General features: G+C 41.1%; 1 long non-coding RNA gene across 1 annotated transcript in view; it reads right to left on the reverse strand.

The window, feature by feature from the left end:
* Positions 1 to 204: 204 nt before the first annotated feature.
* The window catches only part of LOC116650593 (uncharacterized), a 268,500-nt gene continuing 248,669 nt past the window's right edge, over positions 205 to 20,035 (reverse strand). The window contains exons 9-10 of the long non-coding RNA XR_004303596.2: positions 1,182 to 1,245; positions 205 to 509 (exon numbers count right to left, since the gene is read on the reverse strand). This is a non-coding gene — a long non-coding RNA (uncharacterized lncRNA). The remainder of the gene's footprint in view (positions 510 to 1,181; positions 1,246 to 20,035) is intronic.

Consider the following 20,035-nt stretch of genomic DNA (forward strand, 5'->3'; position numbering starts at 1 on the left):
ATGTTAACCCGAAAATAAAAACAACCAACAAAAAAATAAATAAATAACAAAAAAAAAAAAAAAATAAACTAAGCTAAAATTTATTTAAATGAGCAAAGGTTATGGTAGAGCAGTTCGCAGTGCGACACCTTGCCCCAAAGCACGCACATTGCATGCAACGCTACAGCGCACAGCAACAACAACAACAACAATGGCAACAGCAACAAGGAATAAAAATAACAATGGAACATAATGTTATAACCCATCCAGGCGGTGAAAGAGTTGAGGAGTCTGTTGCAGAGGTGTTCCCGAAATTGTCTCTGCGTCTGCGAGCCGACTGACATTTTTATGTTGTTGTTGCTGTTCGCATTGTTGGCCGTTCTGTTGTTATTGTTATTTTGAACTTGTTTCGTATCGTAAATTCAATAATTTTGACATTTTATTGCATTTTTATTGCGTTTGTGACATCATTAAACGTTTTTATGACTCTTCTTTGACGCTATTTGCTGCCTGAACTTTGGCTGCGTTCTCTGTAAGTAGATGTGCGGATGCTTTAGAGTGTAGCGAGTACCGACGACCTTTGGTTAGCTTTGTTTTAGCTCACAGAGACAATCAATAAATAAATATATATGTCGTGTATCCAATAAATTATTGTGAATATTATTTTGAATGCTAACGATTAAGTGTTAGTAAGAATCAGAGAATTTGACAGAAGGTACTGCTATTTAACATAACTGTCCTACTTGTATTAGGGTTGCTACTGAAAGCATGGTGTGAGACAAAAAAGATAGTCTCTGCCGAGCATGGCCCGAGTGTGTTGTATAACGTCCAGTTTGCTATAGTGTTGAATGTTCACTAACAGTACTAAAAGTCAGAGAAGAATATAGAATGACAAGAGCATGAGTAGTATGCTCGAGGACGATGAAAATTATTCATTCTAAAAGTGGAAGTCATAGAGAACAGACGTGCTCGCTCCTAAAAAATATAATTATTTTGTGACTATAACGACACTCGGGACTTGCTGTACTGCCAGTATGCCTAATTGCAAAGAAAGTGATTTCTCTGTTCCGACATATATATATGCTAAGAGCTTCTTATTCTATTTGTTATCTCCAATCAGAGCTTAAGCTTTTTTGGTATATGTGCCCAAGTCTGACGCACATTCTTTTTTAATATAAATATGTATTTTAATATGCACTTACCCAAAAACTCAAATATGCGCGCAATAGTTTTTTATTGGCTTATATTAGATGGAGGAAGACATCACTGAAAAAATTAGTGTCGAGCAAGATTTAGTAAGAGCAGTATAATAAATAAATAAATAAATAAATACATAACGTTCCAATCAGCAGTTTATCGCCCATTTATCTTTATTTTACTGTTGAAATTCGTGTTGCTTGGTTTGAAAGAGCATTCAGAGGTGGGTGTACATTAGTCGACAGATATTACTACTTGTTCTGACCATTTTGATTATTCTACTTGTTGTTGTCCCTTGCGTTGTCAATAATAAAATTCGGTCTTTTCTCATTCAACTAACGTGCATATTAAATGCGTGCTGTGTGCATCTTGCGCGACCTTTTGGCCATGGCCCTTTCGCTAACAGCCATGAAATTAGATGCGGCTCTTGCAACTTGTCTGGGAGACGAGTTTGGCTTCTAGTGCGCACATGTGACCCGAAAGGGTTCTCGCCGTGTTGGCTGGAGTTTAACATTATGGCCCATTGGAAAGTAAAATTCGAAACTTAATTAACTGGCACCGGAAAGTTTCTAGTAACAAACAGCTGACAGTTGGGCTACACCCGCGCAGTTACGAGCCCGGTTAGCGGGCTCTAATGGCTAATGGCTAATGGCTTTCGATGCTCTTCGATTTTCTCATGTGTAAAATTGCTGCAAGCCAGGCATTTTTTTTTATTTTATGTAGCCGTTGTGTTTTGTTAATTTGTTTAATTGTCTTGCATTTTTTGTGTTTTTTTGTTTCTGAGTGCGCTTCATCTGCCGAGTCATGTGAATGTGAACAACTTGTGCGGTGTGCTGAACGCAATGAACCCTAAAATGCACGCACATCCGTCTTACAATTCGAACCGAACATTTTTTACTTGACCCGGCCCATTGTTGTTCGGCTGCATTAGCTGACTTTGACTCGACTTTGACTCGGTATTATTCAAAATAGTTGCGCGCACCTCCTGTGGGTTCCATTGTGCCCATGTAATGGGCTATCCGAAAAAATCAGGTGTACACATTCAAAACGCTAATGAAACTTTTCAAAAGATAACTTTGGGCAACATATTTCCAGTCAATCGTGTCCTCACGGCTGGAGACATTGCAGCGTCTTGCGTTGTGCGCTTTTGTGTTGAGCTGTGAAAAGACCAACAACAAGAGCGATTGGAACTACAACAAACGGCTTAAATGGCGCTCTTTTTTTGGGGGGCCTTGAACAATGGCCAAAAGGTCTTACCATGTAGTACAAAGCGATCTGTGAGAAACAATGCTACAAAGCAATGAATGGATATGGCTTACACACATAAACTTCATTTGATATGGTAATTTATAGTGTTAGAAAACGTGTCTACGGATCGATTGGAATGGATCTTTAAACATTAATGAAACATGTGCTCACAACAGACTGCTGATTTTTTATAGATCTTTGCATAAGACAGTTGTGAAGTACAAGGCACTTGTAATGAAAACTTTTAAAACTATTATAAATATGAAACTTAATAAAGTAATGAATTTTCGAAAAATTAAAATTTGGGGGAATAGTTTATATTAATATCCAAGGTTCTTAAAATGAGAATAACTGTGAGGAAATTAATGCTGAAATTGCATAAAATGAAAGGCAATCGCTTATTCATAAACATATGGAATCCAATGATATTATATTATTATATATTATATTATTATATTATATTAACGGCAGCAGAAAGATAAAAGACTATACAAAGAGTACAGTACACCTGTCACACTCTTCAATTATACGAAAAGCCTACAACATTATCAGGTAATGCATTTCGGCATGTTTATCTATGCACCTTTCTACTTAATATTAACGAGCCGCATATTACCCAAAGCCTAACTCAACTGTTTATACGGTTAATGCAAATTTATGCATAGCTGTTGATTTGCTACCCCCCGCTCAGTGGGTCGTACACCCCGCGTTGTTCTAAATAAAAAGACACCTTTTCAGATATATTCATTAATTTTCGAGCTTTTTATCATTTGTCAGTGGAATTGAACAAATTAATAAATTTTCTCGTGTGCATGATATGCGCTAATGTGGACAGTTGAGTGAAAAATTGGACAGTTGCTGCAACCAGCCCCCTACCCACGCACAACCCCTAGATACCCCTATAAATATGCTAATTATGTGAGATAGAAATGAACTAGGCTTTAATAAAAATGTTATAATAATTCACTTTGAGGAATTTATTGACCTGCTGGTCGCCTGTCCGGCTGTCGGTTGTCCGAATTGTAACCTGAAAGGCTGCACATGCTCAATGGGCGACATGTGACGGCAATAATGATCATGATGATGATGATGATGACGATGACGATGGCAATGATGACGATGAGGACAGGGGTTAGTTTTTGGACCACAACGCAAGACACGCAACCACATGGAACCAAAGAACACGGGACAGGCTGTATAAATTTAATTTAGTCGGTCGGCTGTTTGCGCCTAACAATTAAAGGCAAACTTCAACTAGAAACAATTTTCAAGATGAATACCAGAAGATAAGAGGCGGGCCGAGAGCCAACAGCCAAAAGCCGAGGGTCGCTTGGCATTTACGCATGGCATGCAGTTGACGCCCGGTTCGGTGAGGTTGTTTTTAACTTGGCTTCGGATCGGGTCGGATCGGATCGGAACGGAACGGATCGGATCGGGGCGCAAACTATGCGCCGGCGTCTCTGTCTCTCACTCAGTGACACAGCAAATGGAAATGTGGGCATGCGTGTGAGTTGTATGTTGTGTTCGGCTACCCTGCCCTGTCCCCCACCACCGAGTACCTGACGCAAAACGTTAATAAAAATCATTTAGACAAAAAAAAAAAATAGAGAAAAAAAGTTGGACAGTGTGCATTCAAATTGTGTGTGAGACCATTTCTCAGCTCGTTTCTTAAGCGTTTCAAATTTTCCGAATTACGGCAAGAAAAAACTAAATATGTTTGGCCATGGAATATTAATTTGGGGCCAGGTAATGCTGAGAGGGCCCGGTGCCTAGCCGAGACTAGAGAGCTATGCGATATGTAAATGAATTCGTTTGAACGTTAATGAGTTGAAAAACGCCTCCTGTCTTTGTTTTTTGGGTTCTTTGGTCTTCTGAATGCCGCTACTGTAAATTCACTTCACTTCAATATTAATTAAAGAAAAAAAGATTTCGTTGTTCGTTTGTTCATTTGGCCCGTTTCTTATTTTTCTGCTACTCATTCGCGTCGTCAGCTTTTTATTTCCTTTAATTAATCATATGCAATTTGAGTCTGTCTCTTGAAGTCGGAGTCCGAGTCGAAACGGGAGCCGGAGCTGGATTGGAGCTGGAGTCTGGGCCTGGGCCTGTGCCTCGGTCTGGGTCTGTGCCCAGGCCAGGCCGTTGATCCACTTAATTATTTAGCAATTTATTCTCACAATTGTTAACAATTTTTTGTTTCTTCCGCTTGCACGTTTTGCGTAGCTTGGTAGCTCGTTTGTTTGGTTTTGTTGGTTTTTATATATTTGTTTTTAGTTTTTCTAGGGGCTTGCCCTCAGTTTTCGTTTGCCATTAAACTAATGAAATTAGGAGAAAAAGTTTATGCTGATAAGACAAAACTATTAACGTTATTTTCTCTCTCCCTCTCTCTCTCTCATTCTTTAACTATTGGTTTATTTTTCACATGTTTTTTTTTTGGCAATTAAACTGTAATTAATGGTTGCCTGCGTGTCTGTGTGTGTGGCATGGAGTTGTTATGGAGCCTGGTGTGCGATTAATCAAGATCAATTAAAAAGAGTTCAAGTATTGAACTTAAATCGTTTCACGGGTGGATTAACGGGGCGTGAGATAGAAATTCATAATGTTCCCTAATCATGCAATGCATATGACGTGTTAGTCGACGTATTACACATACGCATTACGTAATACGTAACGCACTTAGCTCTTTCCTCTGATATTAGGCTATTTGCTATTGCACGCAAACTGCCCAATTATTCAAATATTTTCTAAAATTTGGACTTTGATCTCCCAACATTTTTAATCAATCAATATTTAAACGATTCTATAATTCATGCAAACAGATGCTGCTTGTTAAAAATTCAGGCATTTTTGAATATTTAATTTTATAAGAATTATTTTATATGGTATTTGTATAAAACGACGACTTTAAATTAATTAGGAGCTGACTTATTTTTGCACAAACAAAAAACTAGGCTATAAAAAAAAAGAAATTCTTAGTTTTGATGTTTCCGAATACAAAGCTTATTTTCTTGTTAGATTTATATATTTCGCTAAGGTTTGTTTCTAGATTGATTTGTCTGTCATAATTTATGCACTTTTGCTGTTTTTAATTTCGTAACTTAAAACGGAGTTTATATTTTCTCGTTAGTTCGGGCTTTGATTGTAACTTTGATAGCAGAGACACATTAAACACATTGGCGACAACAGGCCGTAAATAATTTCCAATATAGAATCCAATTTACAAAATGTTCTCATTAGGTTTGCACAAAATAAAAATAAAATAAAACAGCCCGAAAATCAATCAATTTTGTATTTTATAGCTGATTGTTGTCATTCTCGTTGGCGATTTCAATTGGCATTTAATTAATTAATCGACTTTAAAATTGTCGTTTCCAAATGTTTATCACTTATTAAAAATCTATTCAAATCCAACATGAACAAAATGACCACAAAGAGATACAAAGGCGGGCGGCAGTGGGCGACAGTCGCATAAATTTTAACTACGAAAACACTAAACTAATAAAATTTATATAGATATTTGGCAAATAAATTAACTAAAACATCGTCTCTGTCATTAGGCGGCATTTTAAGTTCGGCGCAAGGTCCAGTTCCAGTTTACGGATACAATTTCAGTTCCAGTTCCAGTTTATGTTTATATATTTTTTTTTCATTTTGGTTCACTTTTGGATGAACTCACGAGTTTGGAGCTCCAGTTAAGATGCCTGACAGTGATAAGCTGGGGGGCGCTGCTGATGGCGTTGGCCACACGCATTAATTTTGCGTGGATTTCATTTAAGACAACAACTACAACAACTACAACAACTACAACAACAATAACAACAAAAGCAGCAACAGCCAAAAGAAAAATGTTTTGTGGGATTGCGTTGGTTGTGCGCAAAGTTGGCAGGCGGGTGGAGGAGGGGATCGTCGGGGATCGCCGGGCATCGCCTCGTCGTTTGGGGCTGGCCGCGCTAAAAACTCGGACACGCCACATTCGCATTCACAACGGGTCTTCAAGTAGGATTTCGACTTGGAACTGCCTAGCATGTTGTTGTTGCTGCTGTTGCCGCGGTTTTTGTCTTATGAGTTTTCTGACGCACGATGACGTTTAAATTTCAAATGATTGATTCCCCGCTGGCAAAAAAAAAAATAAACCAACTTTGATTAAAGCCGCAGCAGCGCCGGGCACGCCCAGTTGAGTTACCGACTCGGGTTACCAAACCGCGCAGCCTTTGGCCAACTGCTGGATAACTGGCTAACTGGCCAACTGGTTGTAAACTAGCCAACTGCCAGGCCTACTATTTGCGTGCTTAAATATTTTAATTAAGAAGAAGAAAAATAGACAACAACAACAACAACAAGGCAGCACTCAAAATATTTTGGTTGCTCCGCGTGTTTTAATTGCAGTTTACATGTCTATTAACAAGCCAACGAGTTGTTGTTGTTGTTGTTGCTGCAGTTGATGTTGTTGTGCTGCTGCTGCAATTGCTGCCTTGGTTTGTGCCACAACTTTTTAGTTTTTAATTGCAACTGTCAGCATATGTGGGTAGCGGTAATTGACGCGCCTCAAATAAGTTGTCAAATTGCTAAAAGTAACCGCCCCAGCCCCGCATCAACAACTCTGAGCGCGGGAGCGGGTCGGGCATTAACAGCGAGAGCGGGTCTGACGAAGTGAGAAATGCATCAATTTGAGAAATCGTTTATCAATTTATCAGCAGATTGTCAACCGCATAGCAGCCTCATAAAAGCGCTCAAATTACGCTCGGCTGTCAGGTGTTTTATGACAAAATACCTGAAAATCACATTGAAAAGTGAAGCGAAAAAAATGTACGGTTTACAAAATTAAACGAAATTTCTCACGTTCTCGTGTTATGCGAAACCAGTTTTTGGAGAATTGCCAGCATTATGACAAAATAATTTTTATTGCCTGCAACTAATTGCATGCAAACTGAATTTTTGAGTGATTGATTTATATTTGTATATGGCATACATTTGAAATTATTAAAGAACAGATGTAATAAAACAGCACAAAGAGTTAGAGACATCTCTGATGAACAAGTGATGCGATTTTACTGATTCAAAGACAAAAGCAGGCGAAAGAACGAGAATTGGTATAATCTATAACACTTTACTACATTATGCTGGCAAGAAACTTAGGAAGTCTTACTTGAATTTATGAGAATCGCATAGTAGGGCAATATTTAAGCATACCATTTCAATTTTTTAAATGCTGGATTAATATGAATTAAATAATGTCTAGATGATGCTTACACGATCGTTAATTTATAAAAAAACGATTTTAATACGTTGACCAAAAATGCGAAACATTTATAAAAATTGCCAATAAAAATGTGCAATCAACTTGCAATTAATATTATTATGCAAGGCGTCCCCATAAAAAAATATATGTATATACATGTATGTATATGGAATGCATATTATTATCGTTTAAAAAACATGCCGCCGTTTGTCATCAAGGCCACCTTGCAACGGCGACAACAGCAACAGCAACAACAACAACAATGAGAACGACAACCGCAAAGACAACGGTTAATGGATAATGTTTTTAGGGGCTACCGCAGACGCAGACGCAGTCGCAGTCGCAGTGTCTGGTCCATGGAGGTGCCATCAGAGTCGGTCGATTGGTCGTTTGGTCGGTCGGTCGGTCGGTCGATCGCAACGTCACCAAAAGTAAGAAGAAAAAAAAAATAAAAGTCGGCTGGGTTTAGTCATTGGCTCCACTGGCCACCGACTGTGGCCCCAACCCAGCAGCAACTTCACAACTTTGCGCGCTTATCTTAATTGTTGCTCGCATATTAATTTCGTACCTGCTGTGCTGACAAGCAGCGAACCAGTCAACCAGGCTAAGCAGCCAAGCGGCGAAGCTGGCCAAAGTTGCCGCTCCGTGCGTCTGGCTGGGCAACTGGAGACGTTCGCCGGCTGCTGGTTAGCTTCGTTATCGCGCCGGTTACCCGGCCTCCAACTGCAGCGGCGGCTCCACCTCCAGCTGCAGCAGCTGCTGCTGCTGTTGCTCTCATTGACGCGTCTCGTTGATGCCGCTGTCGATGTTGATGCCGATGTTGATGTTGATGTCTCGTCTGTCGTTCGGTCTGTTGGTCTCATTTTATTGTTGACAAATTAATAGATTGTGCTGTCCATATTAACACGTTTACGTGTTGCGCTTCCTTCCGGCCGCAATGCGCATTATAAATGTATAAACTTTGGGCGCCCGCGGTCTGATTAGTATTGAGATGTGTGTGTGCTGCTGTCGGGCGAATGCTGTTTATGGCATTCACACAATTTATTCATAAGCTGACTTTAATTAACACCAAGTGTGCGCGTGTGCTTGTGCCAGTGATAAGCGCTTGAGTTAAGAGCCGGCAGCCCAGCTAACCGGAAGCTGCTACGTGTTGACATTGGGATGCTGCGGAGGCCGTTAAAAACAGCAGCATGCAGCATGCAGCTTGCTGCATGCCCCTTGCCCCTGTCGCTTGCCGCGCATCTGATAAGCAACTCTTGATGATTGATTACGACCAGACGCAGATAAGCACGTTGATTGCTAAACAGGCCACAAAGTTAAATACGTGAAAGTTAACGCCGATTTATCGTTTACTTATCAGTCATCCAACTGATTTTCCTGACGGCAAGCTCGGCCTAATGAATTTCTTTCGAGCAACAGTACAAGAAAAAAGTGTGTGAGGAAATTTAGCAACTAAATTCCACCTGATGGATTGGTCAACAACGGATCTTTTAAGGTGTTTTGTAATAGAAAAAATTCCACAAAAGCAAAAAGAATATTTTTTGCCTAACTTTATTTTAATGCATATACATAAACATTGAAAACTCTCTTAACGGACACTCCTATAAGGGGAACACCCCTCATTTTCTCTAAAACCTTTATAAATCAGGCAATACGAAATCCGCCCTACTAACCCGAGACCCATAGGACTATGCAAATCAAATTTTAAAAGCATGTTGGAAATTTTAGTCCCAAGATCAAGACATATATTTAAAAATGAAACACAGTGTATTCATCAGTAATATAGTTTAGTATATAGTAAGTAAATAGTATTCAAATACAGCCGATGCTGACATATATGAATGAAGCCTTTAAAAGAAATGCAATCTATGCTGTGGTTAATCACGAATTATGAAAAACTGAGCCTCTGTTTTGTATGGAAACGGCCAGGCAGACAGAAACTTCGACTGTTAATTGTACATACAAAAAAATTATGATTAAAGCTTCGATAAACGGTAAATAAATGAAATCTTTAGTTAAAAATAAAAAAAAAATTAAAACTATTTATGCTGCTAACAGCATTGGGAACTTGACTGACGTACCAGGAAATAGAAAATGACAGTTGAAGAAAATTTCCCAACTGACTTTTTGGATATTTCTCATAGCTCGAACAAGCTGCCGCCTATCATCGTTCATATGATATGTAGATAATAGGATTTTGGTGCAACAACAACAACAACAATAACAACAACAACAACAGCAACAACATCAAACAGTTTATCTGCTCTAACCTTCAACCTTTCGCTGCGGCTCAGCAATCAGGCATCAACAACATACTTGCTAGCTGGCAGCACTGCCAGCCGCCTCCGCTCCACGTTGCCTCCCCCGCTTCTCCTCTATCCGCTTGTCCCTTCACTCAGCTGCTCAACACCTTAGCTGCTGCAGCTGCCTGTGTGGAACTGGGCAACTAACTAGAGAGACAGGCCGCCAAGAGTGTAGACAACTTAAATCAAAGTGCTAATTTTAAAATAACAACCCTGAAGACAGCCTAAACACACAGGCGCAGCAGCAACAACAACAACAACAACAACAACAGCAGCAGCTACAGCGACTGCAAAATCATATTGGAAAAACGTTTACGCGAAACTGCTTAACTGCTTAACTAGCTGCCTGCAACAACAACAACACCAACAACAACAACAACAACCACAGAGACAGCCCCACAATTGAAAAGACAAGATGAACGGCACGAAACAGGATGTTGGAACGTGGAGTTCGAAAATTTGCAAAACAAAAACAGAAAGAAAAAAAAAAAAAAAATCGAAATACAAAACGGCGCTGGGAAGAGAGCTCTTCGGCGGCTTCGGCTTCTTCTGCATGGGGTCTGTTGTACGGTCGGACTTTGAGTTATCGCACAGATATTAATTTGAGCTGCCGCTGATGGTTTCAGGGTCTTCCAGGCTCCCAAAAATGTATCTTCGCACATTCACAGCTCGTTGGTACATTCTAATTGACGAAATATCAGTGATACAGACAAGCGAGCGGTGATCTCCATCCCAGTGCCCAGTCCCGAGTTCCAAGTCCCGATGCCGTCTTTCTGGCAAATGCTTCGTAATTGTTTGCACATATTTCTGAAACACCAAAGCTGCCATTTGCCCATTGCCGGCGTGGTTGCCCCTCCTGCTGCTCGCTTGCTGCCTCTCTGATTCCTTGGTATGCGCTTCGTTCTTAGAAAATTGCCGTCCTCATTGAAATGAAATGATGTTCGGGATCGTTGCCAAAGACTTCAGACCAAAGTGAAGCAAAGTGGAGAAGCGCAAAGCAAAAAAAAAAAAATAAAACCAACATTCGCAACGATTTTCGGTGATTTTCGCATTGAAATATTGCACGTTGTCCGGCGCGAAAAATGCCAGAGTCGGGTTATTTTTTATATAAACAATAAAAGGCATATTTGTTTGCGAGGACGTTGTGGCCGTGTGGTGCCAGAGCACTTGATTTATTATTGGGTAACAATTCATATGCCTTTATTGATATTTTTCAATTCCTGTACGTCTCTGCGCGTGTGAGACACAATAAATTTTGAAATAAATTGGATTTCGCAGTTTTAATCAGCAAAAGGGCAGCGCCTGATGAGACACACGGCAAAAGGATACTGACGAAAAACAAAAACAACAACAACAGTAACAGCATTGACTAATAAAAAAGCCAACTGGCCTCAGACCTTCAGATCTCCGACTCCGGACTCAGTTGCGCTGCGTAACGTTGACGCCATAGCGCTGACAGGTAGGGTTCGGAATCGGAATTGGGTTTGGGTTTGGGCTAGGGCTCGCGGATCGGGTGCGAAGCTCCAGCTGAAGTTGCGGCTGGACACGTCGCCTAGGCATGCCGAGCCACTTAAACGTTCGAGTTAAAATAAAATACCAGCAAAGCAAGGTCTTTAAATTGATCGAATTAAATATACTCTAAAACAAGGGCATATTAAATGTAACCTCTTTTTCAAGACTTTGTTTTTATATTTATTACGTTTGTTATTTTTTTTTTTTTTAATTTTCTTGGAATCACTTTTATTTAAGTGTTAAAGGCAAACATGTCTGAAAACAAAATGGGACAGTTTCATTAATTTTCCTTTGTATATAAGCTAAACAGCTCAAACATTTATGCATCCTAGTTCCTTCCTAGTCCCTACCATGCAAGACATGACAATGAGTTATTTATTTATGAAAATATACATCAACATCAGAATAAGCAGCCATCTCTCAATTGAAAGTTATTAATTTTTTATAACATAAGCATGATTAGCTTCCAACATCAAACCAACTTTGATTGATTATTTTGATGAAGCTTGTTAATTCCGCGACTAACATATAACATAATAATAAATTGCAGTCTCAATTAATTGTGCTTAAACGTGACAAAATGCATTAAAAACATATTATACCCAATCGGAGTATTATTTATATCAAAAAGTGCGTTTGGCGTTGTCTTCAGACTAAGCCAGGGACAGTGCCAGGGCCGTGGGTTTTTGGTGCAAGCCAAAGTGTAAAAATATGCTGCCAATGTTGCAATTTATTTATTTATTTTTCTTCATTTTTTTATACACGTTTCAGTGTTCACTCTTGTGGTTGTTGTTGTTGTTGTTGTTGTTGGTGTTATTGGTGTTGCTGCTGCTGCGTCTGGTTGAGCACAAAAATGTACGAGCAACACGAAGCAGCAGCATTGGACGGCGGCAAGAGAGCTACGTGTGCACATTGTTTATTTCACACACTTATTGGCCCGCAGGCGCTACTGTGCACTCCTCGGCGCTCTAGCCACCGAATGGGCAGCGTCTCCTGCTCCTAACTCCATCTTGAGGCACGGCCTGCAATTGGCTTGTCTTGTCTTGTCGTACGTTTTCCAGCTAAGATTGGCGACGCCATGTAGTTAACGCGTTCGCACTTTTTTTTTCCACACTCCCCGGCCAGGTCTGGTCTTCGCCTGCCTGGCCTGGCCCGGCCTGGTCTGGTCTGGTCCATGGGCTCGTGTCCACTCCATTGAGTTTTCATGCCACGCAAACGCAACGCAGCGAAATTGGCTAAAAATGACACTCGTTTTCACTGCCCCATGAAAGGGGGGCGTTGCGCTCGGTGGGGCAGTGTATTGAATGATGAGATGAATGGGAGAGAGGGGAGCATATGTGCGACAGAAGCTGCTGCTTATGCATATATATATATATATACATATACGTGCATACTATATATATTGAGGTGGGCCTGGGCATGATTTCTGATTGGCCATAAACACACAAAAGTATTGAGTTTTATCAGCTGCGGGCTATATGGGTAGCTGGATCGGGCGACGACTTTTGCCTGTCTCCGCTGACCAATCCCCACTTCCCACTCCTCAACCGCTACAGCGCGAGCAGAGTCGAAAATTGCTTTTGATAACCGGGCGCGGATTGAAGACTGAAAAGTGGTTTTTAGCTTGCGGTTCACATTTGACAAAGCAATTGATGGGCCTCTTAAATTGGCAAAGGATTTAGTCACAGCCACAGATAAATTGGTGTGCTCCATGCATAAATATTTAATGGTAAAGCATATTGCAATTATAATGGTATTCCAGCTATGTTTGACATCTAATCAACGACAGCTATTTTGATAACTGACACCTAAATGGAGCTGGGGCATTATGCTTAGGATACGGCATTATGATTGGCTGGCTGAGGCAACTAAATGCTGCGGATCTGGTAAGGCGTTTGTCTGGGATACAAGATCATTTATATTATATGATATGTGCATAAAAATTTCGTTTCAAATTGAAATCAAATAGAAACATAATCCATATATGCCTTAATATTTAATTTATGAATCTATAAAGCGAGCTTAGAGCTTACAATTCTTAGTTCAAGCGAATGGAAAACATGTTAATGATATACCCAACGAATCCTAGAGTATTCTATTCTATTCAATAAAAACTAAGGCTATTATCGTTTAAATAGCTGCTGGCTAGCTCGTTCTTCGCGCAATTTAAGTATTATGCACACTTCCTTCTGAAACCCACAATTAACTGGAAATTCTATTATAGCTTCATTTAAAGTTTCGTTATCAGCGCTTAGCTGAACTAACATGGAAAACATGACAGTTTTTCCCAGTCTCCGGCACAGTACAGCTGGAAAAACACGAGGCATTTCTTTTTTTTTTTTTTTTTTTTTTTTGTGCTTGGACAACACCGTCGATTTATGGCGTGTGTTGTTTCTTTTGTGCGGATTGGAATCTTGAGCTCAACCCCTTTTAGTTAGAGCTAAGGGTCAGGCATTTATGAGTAGTTAGCAATTTCGGTGGCAGGGATTAAGATTAAAACTGGGTGCTACATCAAATGGGTGTGAAAAACGCAAATTACAAAGAATTTCAAGTTGGTTGAGCCGAGAAACGGAACGTTGGCCCTGCAGCCAACGGCAGCAGCAGGAAACTGGCCACATAGCTGAGACGGCCTGACTGAAGGCCTGACAGATAGACAGACGGACGAGCCGACTAACTAACTAAGGGCGTGTCAGGCAAGTCGAGTCGTCAGTCGTGTAACTTTGAAATATGTTGAACGCGCTGCGATAACTGGCCAGGTAACACCGGGCCCTCTTAACTGGCAACTTTGCAACTAGCAGCTAGCAGCCAGCAGCCAGCAACTTGCAACTGCGGCAGCAACTGCTGCAACTGGCAACTGGTGACTTGCAACTTGCAACTGGGCATGTGGCTGCTTCCTTGGGCAAAATGCATATGCATATTTTATGCCATTTAAGCGGCATTTATGCAGCTTCGCGTGTTGACAAAAGTTGTTGGCTGCTCGTAACTCAATCTCAATATTTCAGGCAACCGAATCGAGCCAACGTTACATTAAAACGTGACTTTGACAGTAGCAGTTTGGCTTGACGACAACAACAACAACAAGAACAACAACAACAACAAGAGCCTCGTACGTGAGCCAACACATAGACTGAGTGAATGTAAATGCATTGAAGCATCTCCCATTCCATTCCGCTCCATTCCAGGCATTCAGTCAGTCCGCCAGTCATCGATGCTTGTGTGACATTCGTTAAGCAAAATATGTGCCATGGATTAGGGGCATGCAGCTGTGGCAGGGCGGAGAGCAAGGCTGGCTAACTTGTTGCCTGATCTATTGGTTTTTGCGTGGCAGCCGTTTTACACAAACAACAAGAACGACAACAACAACAGCAACAACAACAACAGCGGCAAAAAAAACCGCAACATATTTTCGTGGCCCGGTACACGGCCTATAGGCCCCACCGTTGGCTGATTGCATGCATATTAGCCATAGCCATCAGCGGCTGAGACAGCGTTCTAAACAGAATACCCCCTTGAAAACTCACCACCCCCCCCCATCCTGCCGCTCCACCCTTCACCAGGCCGCGTTCAGCATATTCTTGCTACCCTTTTGTTGTTGTTGCTGTTGGCCTGACCGTGGCAAGAACAAGACACGATTTTTAAAACGAAATCCATGTTTTGCGCTTTAGTTACCAAGAGGATTACCGTGTGGATCGCACTTTTTTCTTATTTTGCTGTTGTTGTTGTTGTTGTTCTTTTCTTCTTGTTGTATTTAAGAGAGCCTCCACTTCATTGACTTGTCGAGCTTCAAGCTGCTTAGCGTTATTTATAAAACATGTTCGAAATGCAAAGTATGCGACACGACGAAGCCTCCAATGCCCTTTACACAAGTGCCGCATAGCACAGATTGTTGACAGATTATTCAATTTTTTCGGTCGTTTTTGTTGTTTCTGTTGTTGTTGCGCTTTTCCCCATTTTCTTGTCGTTGTTGACTTATGAGTATCATTTTTTAATTAACCCGAAAGCACGCCGCCGCGGCAAAAGGCTGCTACAATTTTGACAAATTTTATTCAGTTTTCCCCAAGCATATGTTCAAAATTCTTTTTAAATCGTTTACAAAAAACATGCTCAGCAAAATATTTCTGGCCTGATAATTTATCGATATACTGTGAATTCCAGCGAGACCTCTTGAGCAAATGGGGCATGTACTTCTTATTTTTTAGAATAAGTTGAAATGTTTGATTTTGGCCCTGCCATGATGTTACTTGAGCTTTTTTAGAAAAAAACCTAAGACGTTTGTAGGCAGCATAAAAATATTCTATAATATAATCACCAATCACTTTCTAGAGCTCTTAAACATATTTACTCTTCACACACACACTATTCGCCCTATCTGAGGCTGGGCAGCCTAGAGAGCTAGTGGAGGCTGGCCGTACCACAAGTCAAACTCAAAGCTCACGACAAAAATAGTTTGTTTTCTGTCTTCATGGTAAACCCTTCATTAAAAGACAATTGTACGTTTTGAATTATAGCTCCTTGGGGGCCCTGTTAAATGTTGCCAACATAACAATCTGATCGTTATGCCCAACCAATGCTGCAGGGCATAGCTTCTGAGCAATAGTTATGCTAAGCCATGGATGAGAGAAGCTACACAATTTTGCATATGTTTTGGGCTCATAACCCTTTAGCTACTTGAGGAACAATACAATGCTAGTTCCGCTGTTTGTCTGTAGTTGCACCCCCGTCCCCTCTTCAATCCCCCTGCGCGGAGTCGGGCACTGTCATTGTGCGTAACAATTAAATCGTGTAGCTTCTACTTTTTGCCTGCGCTGTGCACCACACACACTTCCACACACACACACACACACACACACACACACACACACACACACACACACACACACACACACACACACAATTTGCAAATGATCGTCGGAGTAGGCATTGGGCAGGCGGGCGGCAGCCATTTAGCTGGATGCCCCATTGCGTGGCCATGCACCTAACTTCATCACGATCCGCGACATGAAAATAGTTGCACTCCGCACTGGCAAACACAGACGGCCAGAGCGCCGGCACAGACCACAGAGTGGGAAGCGTCACATCACGAAGTCGACGCCGACGCCGATGCCGAGGCCGACGCCAACGCCACCGCCACCGCGGCCGCAACCGCCACCAGGTTAAGCTAGCTGCCGATGCAGTGAGTCGACCGTTGTCCATGCGGACTGCAGAGTCGCTTTGCATATTTAGCAACACATTCCCGATGGTCGTAACGAAAAACGGTTTCATTGTTGCCGACGCCGCCGACAACAACATAAAAGCCTGCGCTCCTTTAGCTGGCCAGGCCAACAAGCAACCAGCAACCAGCAACAAACACAAACACACACACACACACACACACACACCCATGCAAACAGTTAATAACAAGTTAGAATGCACTAGTCGAGAGCTAACAACTAGAAGATACCCTGTGCACTTGGATAACATTGAATAGTAGTGCTGCTGACAAGCAATAGATGGCGCTATCGACGGATAAATACGATATTAATATCTGAATATGCAAATACCCAAAGTACCAACTACTTGTGCTTATAGAAAGTAGCTTTAGTCGTTAAAAGTCGGGAATAGAGCGTAGGGCTGCAAGTGTTCGGTGACTCGGTTTAAGACTTAAACCTCCTTGTTTGAGGTTCGGTTTGTAAACCTATTTTTCACATCCATGTGGCAAGTTTTTTTGTTCAAATATTGAGTTTTCCTATATTCATTGAAAACTTTAATAAATTAATAATAAACAAAATAATAATAATAATTGGAACATTATACTAATAGACATCTACTAAAAATAGTGAGATGCAGGCTGAGCACGATTATTTTTTTTTAAGCAAACAATTTTTGCGAAAAAAATTCAAATCGTTTCGGTTTACGTATCCACATGACTCCACAGGATCTACTTGCTAGTTGAAGCTGTTTAGAAGTGCTACTTATAATGTTTATCTTCAAAGACTTTTCGATGCTTCTCCTTATTGGCTGTACGCACAACTTTGGGATAAGCACTTTTCTTTTAACAAAAAATGTTAATGGCTACAGGGTATAACAATCGGCACACACACCGAGAGTGCAGAGCCCAAACCAGACCAGAGACCAGACCCGGCCGAGACCAACCGACAAGAAAATAAGTTGAATAAAATTATTGTGAACACGTCTCGTTGATTTATTGTGAAATCGCGCATGAGTAATGATCGAATATTTGGGTATACTTGTTGCTTGTTGGTGGTGCTGCTGCCGCTGCTGCCGCTGCCGCTGCTGCTGCTGCTGTTGGAGAGAAGGTCGATCGATTGGTCGGTCCTCGCCAGAGCTGGGTCCACCACCACAGATTGGGTACAGTTTTTGGTTATTGCTCATTTTCGTATCGATCGCAGCGCTCGGTGTTTACATTTGCCGGCCTCCTATTGTTGCTCTAAATGGCAGCGAATGAGTCGAAACTTTTTCTCCTCTTGTCTGTTGCTGTTCTTCGGTATTATAATCCAAAAACAGCACCGACACACAGCTCAGCGCAGCGCAGCGCAGGAGGCAGCCGCAGACAGTCGACCAAAGAGGCTGCCTGGCATAATAATAAAACATGATGATGGGCCACTTGCTGGTTCTGGCTCGGCTCGGCTTTGCTTTTGGGCTCGCTGGTTATCTAATCGGCTTTTTATAATTGGGAACCAACGAGGCGCAGATTCAGCGCGATCATTGTGTAACAATTAAGGTAAAGAATCCAACACTAGACAACAACACAAACAACAACGACAGCAACAACAAACACACGCAATAAACATAAGTAGCCAGTATGTTTAGCCTCTCCAGAGAGCAAAAGGAGGAAGCAATCAGATAAGTAAAAATAATGAATTTGCAAAAACTCAAATTAATATGCTTTAACAGGTTTCATTTAAATTCTATTCATACATACTTATATATTTTCAATTTTAATTCTATTCTCTACAGAAAAATCATTACTGCGAGTTGGTCTGAGCCCAAGTTGAACAGAGAACATTTATAAGGGAAAAATTTCTACTGATATGCAATTTCTTTCAAATGCTTATACCGTTAAGCTAACCAGACTCTGTTGAGGGCTGTTTTCATCCATAACCTTGCATTCAGAAATCGGAAACTAATAAAGTTCTTGTCGCAGCCACAAAACAATACACCAAGTATTCTGCAAATCGTTCAAGGATTTCCTGGATAAAGGTAAAAATAATGCTGCTGCGGAACTAATTGATTTACCTGAACATTTTCTGGGAAAATCGCAAAGTTGTGTGTTTCGAAAAATGGGATTGGCCGCAGAGCTGACCACGACATTTCGAATGTTACGCTTAATTATTTTCTTATATCTTTCAAATATATTCACAATATATTTGAAATTTAAAAAAAAAAAAAAACTGAGAATACTAGATATAAATTTTAAAAATAAACTAAAAATTCTTTTAAAAGAAGGCAAAAAAGTCGAAATGATTTTTAAACACTTTTCAGGTTTTCTGAAAGTAATATATGAGTGTATGCAGCTCCTCTCATTTTTCATTCTCTACACAGGTACAAGAATAAGAAGAAGAAGCAGCAAAAGCAGTCTTCTCATCGTCTTTGTGGCACAGTGATAACGATGAGAGCTGTTGAGGGCTGAAATGGTAAAAGTATCTTACAGTACGCAGTTGTAGGCTTCGAAAATTGATGATCGCGTGCCAAATGTGCATGTTTATAAACATATTTCTCTCGTACTTGGTCGCCGCCTCTCGCTCTGCCGCCGTCTGAGCTTGTCTCTGTCTCTCTCAAGAGATAGACTGAGTGTGTATGGCATGTCTGTCCATTGGGATGATCTTGCATTTGATCAGTCGCTTTGTTGATTGCTTGAAACTTGTGTCCATGCAATAAAACACTCAAAATGCCAACTTTATTTTGGGTCAAAGCCGGCCAGACACGCAACGTTGCCTGCCTGGGACTCTAAAAATACTGCGCAGACTCTTCGATAAACTTTTAGCTGCCCCGCGTCGACGGATCAACTGCGGGCCTCAAATGCTGTGAGCCAATTTTGCGTTGCGTTTTGACCTTTTTTGAAGCGAATCAAGAGGCATTCATATATATATACATATATTGTTTGTCTCTCTTTCATAAAACTCTAGAAACCTGTAGAAAATGGGTTATAGGTATAAAAATACCAATGCCCCGAACCGGGGGCGACTACCAACTGTGCATTTGGCGGAACTTTGCGCCACATGCGTCGCATATCTTTGACACAATCCGTGGCGCCCACCCGTTGTGCTCTCGAGGGCAACCTTTTCACTCGCTCCCCAACCGCCCTCCTTCCCCCGCCTAGCTCGCTTGACCATACTCAAACAAACCCGCGACCGTTGCTCAAATTAAATTAATTCATAATGAAGATAATTATTAGAGCCAACTCTTGTCCGGCAGTGTCAATGGACTAAAAGTCAAAAACTCCATTCCAGAGTTCTGCCGAATCCACAAAACTAAACAAGCCGAATCGCTTCAGCTCTTTACAAGGGCGTTACTCAGGTTGTTAGAGACCAGAAACCCGCCCGTTGTCGTTTCTGTCCGT

The sequence above is a fragment of the Drosophila virilis genome, chromosome 3 (genome assembly GCF_030788295.1).
Source record: "Drosophila virilis strain 15010-1051.87 chromosome 3, Dvir_AGI_RSII-ME, whole genome shotgun sequence".
Taxonomy (NCBI): domain Eukaryota; kingdom Metazoa; phylum Arthropoda; class Insecta; order Diptera; family Drosophilidae; genus Drosophila; species Drosophila virilis.